The following is a 13,612-nucleotide window of genomic DNA, read 5'->3' as shown; positions in this document are numbered from 1 at the left end:
CTTATCATTTTCAGTTTCTATAAAGGGCACAATGGCATCACTCATGGCGCATGTGGGATCTTCCCCATATAACACAATTTCTTGTATGTCCCACTCGAACTTGACCATTTAGTGCAGTGTGGAAGGCACTTCTTTGGCCGCGTGGATCCATGGTCGACCAACAAAAGATTGTAGGACACTGCAGCATCCAACACATGAAATTCCATAGTGAACTCGACCGGGCCAATAGTCAATTCGAGTACAATATCCCCTACTGTGTTTGTTCCCCCTCCGTCGAACCCTCGAACACAAATGCTATTTTTGCGGATTCTATCATCATCAATCTTCAACTTGTTCAATGTGGACAATGTGCAAATATTAGCACTCGACCCGTTATCGATCAGTGCCCAAGTAACCATTGAAACTTCACACTTGACCGTCAAGTAGAGAGCTTTATTGTGTTCTGTGCCTTCCACAAGCAATTCATCATCAGAAAATGCTACCCTGTTCACTTCAAAGATCTTGTTGGCAATTGTCTCCAGATGGTTCACTGAAATTTTGTCGGGCACATGAGCTTCATTCAATATCTTCATCAAAGCTCGACAATGCTCGTCAGAATGGATCAATAACAACAACAACGAGATTTGGGCCGGTGTTTTTCTCAATTGTTCAACAATGGAATAATCTTGCACTTTCATCTTTTTCAGAAACTCTTCTGCCTTTTCTTCCGTCACAGCTTTTTGACTAGCACTGGATTGTCTTTAGCGCCCTTAGCCTTTCTCAACTCTTCGGGAGCAAAACAACGTCCCGACCGAGTTAGTCCTTGTGCTTCATAACTCTCTTCCTCAATTTACTTTCCTTTGTATGTCACCACTACCTTGTCATATTTCCACAGTACGGCTTTGCTATCAACCACGGGTAATTGGACTACCGGTTTTATAACAACTAGTTCTATGTAGGCCCCTTTCACAAAAACCACAGGTGCAGATAATGACCTTGGTACCACTAACTTGACTGGCTCTGGCTTTTTTGCAGCAACAAATGGTCCTTTTCCCATTACCAACACTGGCTTATCTTTTATTGCTTTTAGCTGAACTACTGGCCTTGCGCTCACTGTCTTTTCTTTGACTTTGGCTTCCGTAGAACGGATCACCATAACCGTCTGCGAGGGTTTTTTAGGCTCTGTCCCCTTATGTATCAGTTCGATCATATTGGCTTCATAATGCGCTGGTAACAGATTTTGATTGATGTTTGGGGCCTCTGGAGCCTGTACTTCAATACGGCGATTATCAATGAGTTCTTGTATCGCGTTTTTCAACTTCCAACATTTTTCAATATCGTGCCCCAGCATCCCTGAGCAATACTCGCAGCTAACAGAATGGTCTAGGTTTTTGGGAAGGGGGTTTGGTGCTTTGGACTCAATTAGGGTCAACATTCCCAACTATTTCAATCTATGGAAGAGAGCGGTGTAAGATTCTCCCAGCGGAGTAAATGTTTTTCTGTTTGGGGCCTTCTCACTTCTAAAAGCTTGGTTTGGGCGGAAGCTAGTTCCTGGTCTGTTTGCCCTGGGAGGTGGATAGGTGTTTTGTGGGGGTGGATGTGTGTTTTGGGGATTCGGTGCACGCCATTGTGAGTGCACCGGAGGTTGCGTGTATGTCTGGGCGTGGTGGATGGAAAAGTGTGGTTCTAGTGGTGGATAGTAGTGTTGCGGTGGGCCATATGGGGTATATGGGTAGTTTGGATGGTGGAGTCTGGGTTGGTTTTAGTAGGGTGGAGGGTTATTAGGCCTGAACCAATCACTAGCTTCAACCGTAGCAACTTCTTCCTTCTTCTTCTTTCCAAGCACACCACCAATACCGCTTTGGATGGCCTGGGTGGTTGCTTTTAATGCCGAGTAGCTTAATATCTTGTTAGATTTCAATCCCTCTTCAATCATGGCTCCTATCTTTACCACTTCATTAAACAACTTTCTGACAGATGTCACTAGATGACCAAAATAGGTAGGCTCCAATGTTTGCAAGAAGTAATCTACCATCTCACTTTCCCTCATTGGAGGATCAACCCTTGCTGCTTGCTCCCTCCAACGGAAACCAAACTCTCTAAAACTTTCCCCGGGCTTCTTTTCCAGCTTCAACAATGACAAATGGTCGGGGACTATCTCAAGGTTATACTGAAAATGGCCAATGAATGCCTGTGCCAAATCATCCCATGTATACCATCGGCCAGGGTCCTGTCTCGTGTACCATTCCAGCGCGGACCCGCTCAGGCTTTGACCGAAATATGCTATCAACAATTCATCCTTCCCCCCAGTACCTCTCATTTTGCTCAAAAGCCACGCAGAAGGGCTACTGGGTCACCGTGCCCCTCATACAAGTTAAATTTCGGCATTTTAAACCCCACAGGCAAATGAACATCAGGGAAATGGCACAAATATTTGTATGCGACGCTGACTTGGTTACCTAAACCATGCATGTTCTTGAAGAATTGCTCCAGGCCTTTGACTTTACGAATCACTTCCTCCTGTTCTGTATTCTTAACCGGCTTTTCAACCTCTCCCGGGATTTCAAAATAGGGAGAATAGGTATATGGCTTAGGCGCTTTGAAAGTGGGTTCGGGAGGGTAATTTTGGGTGTCGTGAGCTTGGAATAGCGGCTCACTGGACGATCTATGTAATGGGGCTGGGGGAGGTGCCACAAAGACTGGAACCGTGGGTGGGGGAGGGTTCTATTTAGGGGGTGGAGCTGGAGGAGCGTATGAAGTGGTACCATAGCCCTGGGCATGATAGGGGAAGGCTGAAGGTGCGTGGGGAGTGGTGGGATCCTGAGCTTGAGCCAGGGGTGGGATGTAAGATGGATTAGCGGGATATAGTGGTGCCGGATGTCCCTAAGACCATGCCCGATGCATTTCAGCCATTTGTGCTTTTAGTTTCCTCATCTCTTCTTTCATAGCACCCACATCTGTTACCTCAACTTCATTTGAAGGGTCTACGATGCTGATTTCCGAGTCCTGCCCTATCATTTTTACTTTATCTTTCGACCGTGTGTTGTACGGGTGAGTTGCCAGAATTGCCAATCAACTAACCACCTGCCTGAACTCACACATTTAGACAACCACTTTGTTAGCGATTAAGTTTTAACAGATTTGACAACCGCACGTTGGCATGAATGCACTTATACAGATAATCATTTCTATTATGCGTTTGCGCGATTGCATGCGTCATCCCGGCACTTCGTTCCTTGTTTCTTTTTGCCTTTCTTTCAAATTTCATCACCTCATCCCTCTCTTGTGCTCTTCTCTTTCTTTTATTTCTTTCTCTTTTTGTGTTCTCGCTCATTTCTTGCTTTCTCTTTCTTTGATTTTTTTTCTTTTTCTTACGATTACGGTCGAATCCTATGGAGATTGCCTATGTATCGTGACTCCGCACGAATCAGACCAAGCGTAGTTCGTGAAAATAAATGCAAAAATAAAGGGTGGAAATAAGGATTTTTTTTTGAAATTTTCAATTTTCATTACTAAAACAAACTATTACAAACTAAACACATTTCGGAATGAAACTAACAGACGCAAATTAAAAGCAAACACAAACTCTAAGACTGCAGACATACTTGACCTGAAAAGATAACGGACATACGAAAGACAGACTCAAAAGGTAGAAAACTACAGACGACTATGCATACTCTAGTGCTTCAAACTTAGGTGTCTGCGGGGCATCGTTCGGCCTCGCCGCGGGCCTAGTATCCAAATCCCTTTCAAGCTATTCTAATTCATTCATGGTTCGCTTCACATAGATCATCACTTCTGAGAAAAAAGTAGTATAGGTCATGTCTTCACAAACCCGACATCTCCTGAAAATAGCATGAGCAATGGCTCTAATCCTGTCTTTTGTTTGCTTCTTTTCTATAAGCAATCGCCTTATCTGATCACTGCATGTTTTTAAAGCTCGAGAGTCCTGTAGGTGTTGATCTTGCAGCTGCTACACTTCTACCTCCATTTGAGCCAACAAGTCGTAACAATGTCCACTTTCAATTCCAAGATCTCTAGCCTGCCTAGCCATTTTACCTTCAAGAGCGACCACTTTTCTCTTTAAATTGGCGACAATTTTCTCATGGTCCCTTTTCAACTGATTCAAGTACTGACGACGCTCCTCTGTTCTGGTAGCCCACTGTGCTTTAAGCTCTGCCATGATATTTTCGGATTTATCTAATTCATCCCGCCATTCCCTGACTTCGTTTTCCAATCTTTTTATCAATTGATCATCGGATCGGCTCCTCGGTTGCCTATCGACGGTTATCTTCAATTACCGGATTTGGGCCCTAAGCGCTTCGTTTTCTCGAGCCAATCTGTTCTTTTTACCTTGATCCGCGACAACCTGTACACTATTCTCGAATTTCAGACTCTCAACTTGCTGCTTCAGTTTACCAATCTCAACTCGATAGCCTTCTTCCTTTGCTAGCCAGTCCCACTGCTCTCGGGACGACTTGGCGAAATCTTTGAGATGAGGTCATTTAGCCAGTCTCCCACATGCCACGTCACCTCTGAACCACTCATGATACCCTGGGGCAACTTCCCATTTAACCCTATCAGACACACAAGTGTTCGCCATCAAACGTTGACACTCACTCCAGATTTGGCGAACCTCTTCCTCGGGGAACCGACCGTCAGGACTAATTTTGACCACCTGGGTACTCAGATCTTCATCTCTCGGTACTATTTGATACCTCCCGAGTTGCCTCAGAACCCGATATGGTGCATAGGGCTGGATGCTTTTGAGTCCCATCAACAGAAAATACGGCCGGGCTGCTGGCATATATATGACCTCTTCGACAGGCAACCACCCAAGCACCCATTGTATCTTGCTGGCCGTGAGGTTCCGAAATAGTGATGTCCAGGTCGTGACTCCTTCAACCACCCAAACCTATACAAGTTTTCTCGAACGAACCATAACTCAATAGCTGAGAGCGAGGGCACAAATGCTCAGTCATCCACATTTGTAACAACATGTTACATCCCTCAAAAAATTTGCCCCCAGCTTTGCACGCAGTGAGAGCCCGGAAGATATCAGCCACGATCATAGGTGCTAAAGTGCTTTTCCTCATGGTTTGCAAGGTACTGACGACCCCCGCTACTTTCAAATCAATATTACCATCTTTCCTTGGTAATATTATGAGGCCCAAAAAGGCTATCATAAAATCCACCCGTTTGTGTTCCTCCCATTTTTGTCGGTTACTTCTACTGCATAGCTTAAAGTCTGGATTGTTGAACCCGCCCACGTGGCCATATCTATCATATATGAAGCGGAAACTGCAGAAACCCTTTGTAAAATCTGGATGATGAACTGTTCGGGGTATTTTCAAGGAATCCAAGAACCGGTGTACGGTAATGGCCCTGGGAGCAATTAAGTATTTGAACCTCAATGGAGCTTGATCACTTCCGATATACCCCGCTATTTCTTCCAATGTTGGGGTGAGCTCAAAGTCCGAGAAATGAAATACATTATGTGCCGAATCCCAATAAGCGACTAATGCCCTGATAATATCCCCTTGAGGCTGAATGTCTAATTAATCCGGAAGATCTTTCAATTATTTTTTTACTTCGTCTTGCCCTTCTTTGCCTAAATCATTCCACCATAATTGCAACTCAAAAGGGATTTTGGTCATTATTGAAAAGGGTTCATTTAGCATCGTGCTCATCCAGCACATTTATTAAGGCGATTAAGCAAAAGAAAAATTTTTATTCGACTCAAAAAAAATAAAACTATTTATATTTTTCAGATTTTTTTTTTAAAAAAAAATGAAGGACTCGACTCTCAAACGCGGCCTTTCGATACTTCGGGAACAAAGATTTTAAGGCTGCAAGAGTCAAGCGGTCAATAATCAAAATTGACCAAGATGGCCGTTTTGCAAAGTCAGCCTTCCGGCGTTCCGTTTGGGAACATTTGGCTATTTTTGACAAAACGGCATCACCCAATTTATTTACGACAAAAATAAAATTTTGACATTTTTTCGGCTATTTTTTGCAAAGGAAGGTTGGACCCGATGAGGATTGCCTACGTATCTCATGCCCTGTGAGAATCAAACCATGCGTAGTTCGGGCAAATTAACCGAACTATTTTAAAACAATACTCTTTTTCATTTTCAATTTCTCAACAAACAATAAACAACCTATTTCCAAACTAAGAATAAAAGACTTTTTTTTTTCAACAAACACTTTCCAAAAATAAAAGATTCCTCCTTTTTTTTATTTTTCTTTTACTTTTAGTAAAACAGATTATTAGAAATGAAGCATTTTCCTTTTTCATTTTCTCAAAATTTCGGCAGAGTTTCGACAGTGTTTGGGCATTGGGTTTTTAACTCCCTAACTTTTATCTCTCTCTTTTTTTCTCTTCTTTTCTTTTTCTTTTTTCCCCTCAATTGTCCAACATTTTCGAGATCCAGAAACTGGTCAACATGCAAGTTCGGAAAAAATAAATGCACAGCACAAGAGAATGCATCAGGATGGTCTTTTCATTTCAGGTTGCTAGTCCTAGACGGACCCAACTCCTGTGTTGAGTCCCCTAAGTCAAATGCAACGTGATGCAAATAAGCGTTCCTACTAGGGATCCGGCATGAAGTCACGTTATTCTATGTTCAAAACCTGGGTCGGTGTTCTAGACTGTGTACCCGAGCGGTCAACTCGAGTCGAGGAGGGGGCAACTTACCGGGAACCAAAAGGCCATCCGGCTTTGTAACTTGTCCGGCCTCTTTCTTATTTCAAGGTATGACACTAACAGAATAGGGAGTCTCAACCAGTAAGCACATCCCCGGGGGTGAAGAGAGAAGGGTGTCGGCACAATTTATATACAATTCAAATAATATCAAAGCGGTAACATTTAGCACATTCAGCACAAAACACGTAGGAAAATCAGATACAATTAAATACAACAATTTATCTAAGCTCTAATTCTGAACCCTGAACCAGAGATTCTGGGTTCGATCCCCAGCAGAGTCGCCAGAGCTGTCACACCTCCTTTTCACCTACACCCCGTAAAGGGCATGAAGGAGTTTTTCCATTTAAAGGATAATCGGAACGGGATTTAATTATTAATTATTCAGAGTCGTCACTTGGGAGATTAATGGTGTCCCAAGTCACCGGTTGAATCCCGAACCGAGGAAATTTATGACTCTGTTAACAGTCCGTGAACCAAAAATCCGAGTAAGGGATTCTGTTAACCCGGGAGAAGGTGTTAGTAATTTCCGAGCTCCGTGGTTCTAGCACGGTCGCTTAACTGTTATATTTGATTTTTATCTGATTTTAATACCTGTTAGCTTATGTGCCTTTTATTCGTAAACCGCTTTTTATCATTATTTATTTTAAAAGAATTGCGACGTCGTGAAAACGCGTTTCGAACCACGTCGCAATCAATGCACCCGTGGTTGTCAACACATTTCGACTTCGTCGAGATTTGGATTTGGGTCGCATCAATGCGCACCCGAGTTTAAGAAGATACTTTAATTAAAATCGCGCCTAAAGATTCTAACGTAATATTGTTTTGGGGAAGACCGTGGAGTTCACTAAATGGCCATCCCAAATTCTAATCATTTTTTAATAACCATTTATTGAGAGCCCCATGCTAAATATGGTCGAAGTCCTGAGTCATTAATTAAAAGCTCGTATGGAAAGGGTATTTCTTATTTATACGAGAGCTAATCAGCCCGCATACATGAAGAGCAACCTGGTCCATCACTAAATGGATACTCAAGTCTGGGCCCAAGGTTAAGCCTAAATTGAAGGCATCAACATGATTGTGCGTGGGCTCAACATCGAATCCTTGCTAGCCCCAAAATTGACGAAAGTAAACAATTCCAAGGGGGGCTCCCAGATAGCATTAATACAAATAGGATTGATATTAACATGACATTAGCGACTAAGCTCCTGATTTAAATTCCCTTTGACACAAATTAACGTGTGGGAATTTCGAGAAAAGCACGCACGATAGAAAAAGTTTGCCAATTCCCAAAGATTAGACAACCCCTTTTAAGCAGGAACCAGAATTCAGCTTCTAGCCCCTTTTTAAGCATCTATCGCATTAACACTAGCATGAGCGCACATATCAATTCTAACAATCATCTTAGGATTTTACAGTACTTCAAATCTGAAATCTAAACTAATATTTGAAGCATAAGGGAAAATTATGAAGAAAGCATTTGACGGGAGTCATTACCACTACAACTTAAGCTCTTTGGACAACAGAAGTTTGGTTATCACAACTTGGCCAAACATGTTAGGGAAATATCCAGTTCGTACACACTGAATCAATGATAGAACCAGATAATCCTTAAGTCAAATACTACTTTCAGCAAATATGAACTACAAGTTAAGCTATACTACCAGAAATAATTACATAACTCTCCAGTGAACTTGATCACTTGACACTTGAGGGAATCAGGGAAATGATGAATTAAAAGCTAACATATGAATCATTTCTAATTAAAAGTTATAAACCAACTGTAAACTTAGCTTAAACAAAGGACTACAGTAAATAATACAAACAGGTTATGCAAGTAACTGGAGGACTCTTATGCTTCAACTTCTTCATTTCAATTCACTTTCCAATTGTTCATTTCACAAGCATCAGGGTTACAGGGGTGTACCTGGGAATGAAAACTGAAATTGGAGTTCAAACAAAAGGAGAAAAATAGAAGCAGTCAGCAGCGATCACTGATAGAATTCAAACGCAGCCCAGAAACATGTAGCAACACAGATGTAACCCAGCCAAATTAGGAGTGATTGCTAGAATCAACACAAAACATCAAAATACTTTTCAGATGCTTTGAGCACTCAATTGCAGCACAGAAATGAATAACATAAAAAGCAGAATCTGGAAACTGACTGAAAAAGGCTATGACACAGTGAAAATATATATTTTTTGGTTTCTATTTTCGATGTTTTTGTATTTTTGGATACTTGAATTCAAAGTACCACTCTGAAATTTAGAAGAAAAGCTTTTGGTGTGGATTTTGGGCTGAAAGTTGAATCCCCTTCCTCAAGGCACTTGATGCCTTTTTATAGGTGACACAAAAGGGTGAATCAGATTTTTGGTTTTTTTTTAGTCCCTCCCTTATTTTCAGTTTAGTCCCTTTATTTTTGACTTGCTCAACAAGTAAATCCCTCTATTATTCTAATACATATACTAAAGTACCCTTCTAGAAGGCCCTAGGATGCTTTCCTACCCACCAAACACCTATATTACCCTTACCCTTACTTTGAAATTACTATTCCTAAAGAAACTACCCTTTTCTATCCCTAAAATGCCCTTCTACTAGTCTGGAATTTACAGCCCAAATGCTAACTGATCCCAATCCTTTTAACCCCAGCTAAATGACTGAGGTTAGCCCCAAAACAAAGGGTTCCATTCAGCTATAACCAACCAGGTTCACTTCTAATACAAAATGTCAAGGTTTAATTAAAATACAACTTATCCTAATGTTACAACCCATATCCACATGTGTTAATTCATGCCATATATTAGTTAATATAAATACAAGAAGGAATTATCTTTGAGATGATAAGAAGTCAATCCTATTGGTCTTAAGTGATACAAGAGTGTATAAAGGTGATTAACAAGTATTAGAAGTTAAATGAATCAAGGATGTTGTAACTCGTATTTTCAAGTAATCTAACAGTGCTTAATACACTCAAGAGTTCATTTATTAAGGTATTTTAATCATATAATATCCGTATCATAAGTCTTGAATTCAAACGAGTTATGAAACAAAAGTCGACAAAAGTTGTCACAACTTAGGTTCAAAATTTTACTTAAACATTAGGTCAAATGTTTCTAATCTTTTCTCTTAATTTACAAGGAATTACGGGGTGATATACCAACAAATTTAAAGATCTATGAGTCTAGTTTCCAAAGCATTAAACCGTTCATCGATACGATCTCGGAGTAGAGAGATATTCGCATTTTCGCGAGACTGCGCCAAGCACCTCTCTATGGGGCCCACTAAGGCGGTTTAAGATATTTGGACCTATATAGGATGCCTCCAACCCGTTTTAAGTCATTTCTTCTCACTATTTTCAGACCTTAGAACCCTAGGAACATCCTCTCAAGGTTCTCTCAAGATTCAAGACCCAAAAAAGGGGCAAACAACACAAATCAAGTGTCGGGAATTCCGTGGCGCTAGTAAGTCTCTTGTTCTTCTTGTTGTTGCTCATTTTTGTGTCGTTCCAGCTCGTGTGGGAGGTTGTTTTAAAGGGTTTATGTTCTGTAAATACTCCCTCATGTTCTTAATATCAATCCTAGGTGATTTCAAGCCTTCTAAAGTGATTCTAGTGCCGAAAAACACTAATTGATCGCTAGTTTCGCTTTTTTGTTGTTGTGGCAGCATTGGAGGGATATTTCATGGAAATTTAAGGTCAAATTGGAGTTGTTCTTTCTGTATAAAGGTAAGGAACCTCTTACTCTATATGTATTTAAGATTATCCAAGTTGCGGCTAAGCCATTGAAGCTAGAACTTGTGAGATATATATCGAAAGGCTTGGTAGTAATGTTATTGTTTTGTGGACTGTTTTGCGTTGTTGTTGGGCTGCGTATTTTACTACTATCTTGTGGAGTTTTGGAGGAGGAAGGGTGTGTAGAAACACCATATATATGTAGGGTTATGGGCTGATAGTTATTCGTAACATTTCCAGGTTGTTTGACACGACTACGGTGGTCGTCGTATGTATGGAGTGATTAGGCTGTGTGTGGACTATTTTGGGAGGCTCAATATGTTTATTATTGATGTTGTTTGGGCTGTTTGGTGACTGTTTTGAATGGTGTGAGGTCATATATATAGGGGAGGTGCTGTCCGTTTCATCGTAAAATAGGTTGTGGTCGATACATAATAGTTATGACGCTTAAATGATAACGATAGTATCGTTTCTCTTATTGTAGACTAAGGAGTTTTGACAATTGCATAGCTTGAGATTGGGGCAGTATATACAAGGTATGTGAGGCTATCCCTTTCCTTCTTTTGCACGACTCCGATTGTACATAATGTAATGAACGAGCTTCCAAGATACTCTACTCTTAGAAGCTAGCAGTACTTACATTGTTTTCCCTCTTATGGAACGATTGATGTTAATGTTGCTTCTCTTATTCTTATGTTATCAATGTTGTTGGTACTTCCTGATTCTTATAAGGTTCATAGTGAAGAGTTAGTCCTAATAACGTGTACAGAGGATACCGACCTTACGTCACTCCGAAAGGTTTAGAATGTGATTCCATGAGTCGAGCATGCATTATATATATGTATCTATTTTACTCTACCGAGCCACGCTATAGTTGGCCGGGTACGGCACCTATTGTGCAACCACTGATCAGTTGGGTTTTACCGAGCTCCATGTGGCCGGGTACGATTCTACCGAGCCTTATGATGGCTGGGTACGTTTTTTTACCGAGCCTATTATGGCCGGGTACGATATGATGATGATGATGCCCACAGAGGCGAATGTTTTAAAGGTTTATGTATTTATACATATGTATCATGCATTTCATGTCAGTAGCCCTCAGAGGTACTAAGATGTTACAGGTTGTATATTCTCTATCCTTGCTTACATTACTGATCGTATTTATGGTTCCCTGCCTTACATACTCAGTACTTTATTCGTATTGACGTCCTTTTATTTGTGGACGCTGCATGTCGTGTTGCAGGTCCTGATAGACAGGCAGGTGCAGCTCCCCCACCATAGTAGGTTGTCCAGTTCAGCGGTGATTGGCGAGATCCCTTCTCCGAACTTGCCTTGGTCTTGGTATGCATTTTTGTTATAGACATTATGGGTATGTCGGGGCCCTGTTCCGGCTATGTTGCAGCCCTTATGTTCCTTTAGAGGCTCATAGACAGGTGTCGACTCATGTATAGTTTGGTATGCCTTGTCGGCTAGTTTTTGTTGTATAGTCTTTCATTGTAGCGTGGTAGCTCATACCTTATATGTAGTTTCTTGATTGTCTGGTCATCCCCTGCTATGTATGTTCATGCCGTCATATTTTATTGTTGGTTGTCCATGATCCAGGTCTACCATTTATATTGATCTCGTCAGCCCTAAAAGATAATAATGAAGGTTAGATGAAATGTACGTTGGTGCTCGGCAAGTGTGGTCGGGTGCTAGTCATGGCCCTCCAGTTTGGGTCGTGACAAACTTGGTATCAGAGCAAGTCTGTCCTAGGGGTTGTCTATGAGCCGTGTCTAGTAGATTCTTGATTATGGATGTGTAGCGCGCCACATTTATAATCAGGAGGCTACATGACATCTAGGGTTGTTACCTTCTTCCTGAATCTAGATCGTGCGTAGAATTGAGTCGTAAGTGTTCGTCTCTAATATTCACCTTGTTTTTTTCAGTGATGCCTTCGACTAGGAAGCAAACGATTAGTAGACGGCTTGATACAGCAGCGAGAGAGGGTACCAGTCAGGTGCCCCAAGTCAGAGCAGGACAAAGTGAGGCTCAGAGTGAGATGCCCTCTCATACCTCATCTACTCTATCTCCTCTAGAGGATATTAGAAGGCACCCAGCGCCTCCAGTTCCTCCGTCTGGCACTCCAGACCAGGATATGCAGAGTGCTTTGTAGTTATTGACTAGCTTGGTAGCTGCTCAGGCTCAGAGGCAGAATACAGGTGCTGCTGAGAAACCAGTTAGTACAAGAGTTTGTGATTTTATTAATTTAGACCCTCCAGTGTTTACCGGATCAGACCCCAAGGAGGACCCACAGACTTTTATTGACCAGGTTCATCGTACACTTCGGGTTATGCATGTTAGTGATACAGAGGCAGTAGAGTTGGCTTCTTATCGGCTACGGGATTTAGCGGTTCTCTGGTATGATAGTTGGGAGAGATCCAGGGGTCCGAACCCTCCTCCAGCTGTGTGGAAGGAATTTTCTGAGGCCTTTCTTCGTCACTACTTGCCAGTTGAGATACGACGAGCTAGAGCTGAATAAGTTCTTGAACCTTAGACAAGGTAATATGAGTGTGCGAGAGTACAATATGCAGTTTGATTCTTTGGCAAGGTATGCTCCCCATATGGTGGCCGAGATGAGTGATAGGGTGCATATGTTCGTGAATGGGTTGGGACCACATCTGATAAATGAGTGTACGACAGCCTCCTTGGTGGAGGGCATGGATATTTCCCGTATTCAAGCTTATGCCCAGACCCTAGAGGATCGTAAGCGCCAGCAGAGGGCAGTTAGGGAGCAGGATAGGGGCCAGCATAAGAGGGCGAGATTTGCAGGGTATTCTGATGACTTCAGAGGCCGCATCAGGCCACAGTTTTCGAGGAGTTCGGCGCCACCTGTAGCTAGTGCTCCTCCACAGTTTCAGAGGCCTCGATATGATCGATCCTATTCTGGTCCAGGTCAGAGTTCGCGGGCATCTGGCTCGCAACATCACAGGGATACTAGTCAGATGAGACCCCCAACACCACATTGTGATCAGTGCGGCAAGGCCCACTTTGGACTGTGTCGTCGAGGTTCTGATGCATGCTATTCGTGCGGGCAGCCTGGCCATATGATGCGGGATTGTCCTAATAGAGGAGGTGATGGTATGGCTCAGCCGACTGGATCTGTGTCTGGTTCTTCCTCATCAGTTCGACCTCCAGCACGGGGTTTTCAGCAGTCGAC

This window comes from Nicotiana sylvestris, chromosome 4 (genome assembly GCF_000393655.2).
Source record: "Nicotiana sylvestris chromosome 4, ASM39365v2, whole genome shotgun sequence".
Lineage (NCBI taxonomy): Eukaryota > Viridiplantae > Streptophyta > Magnoliopsida > Solanales > Solanaceae > Nicotiana > Nicotiana sylvestris.
This window is presented reverse-complemented; position numbering follows the sequence as displayed.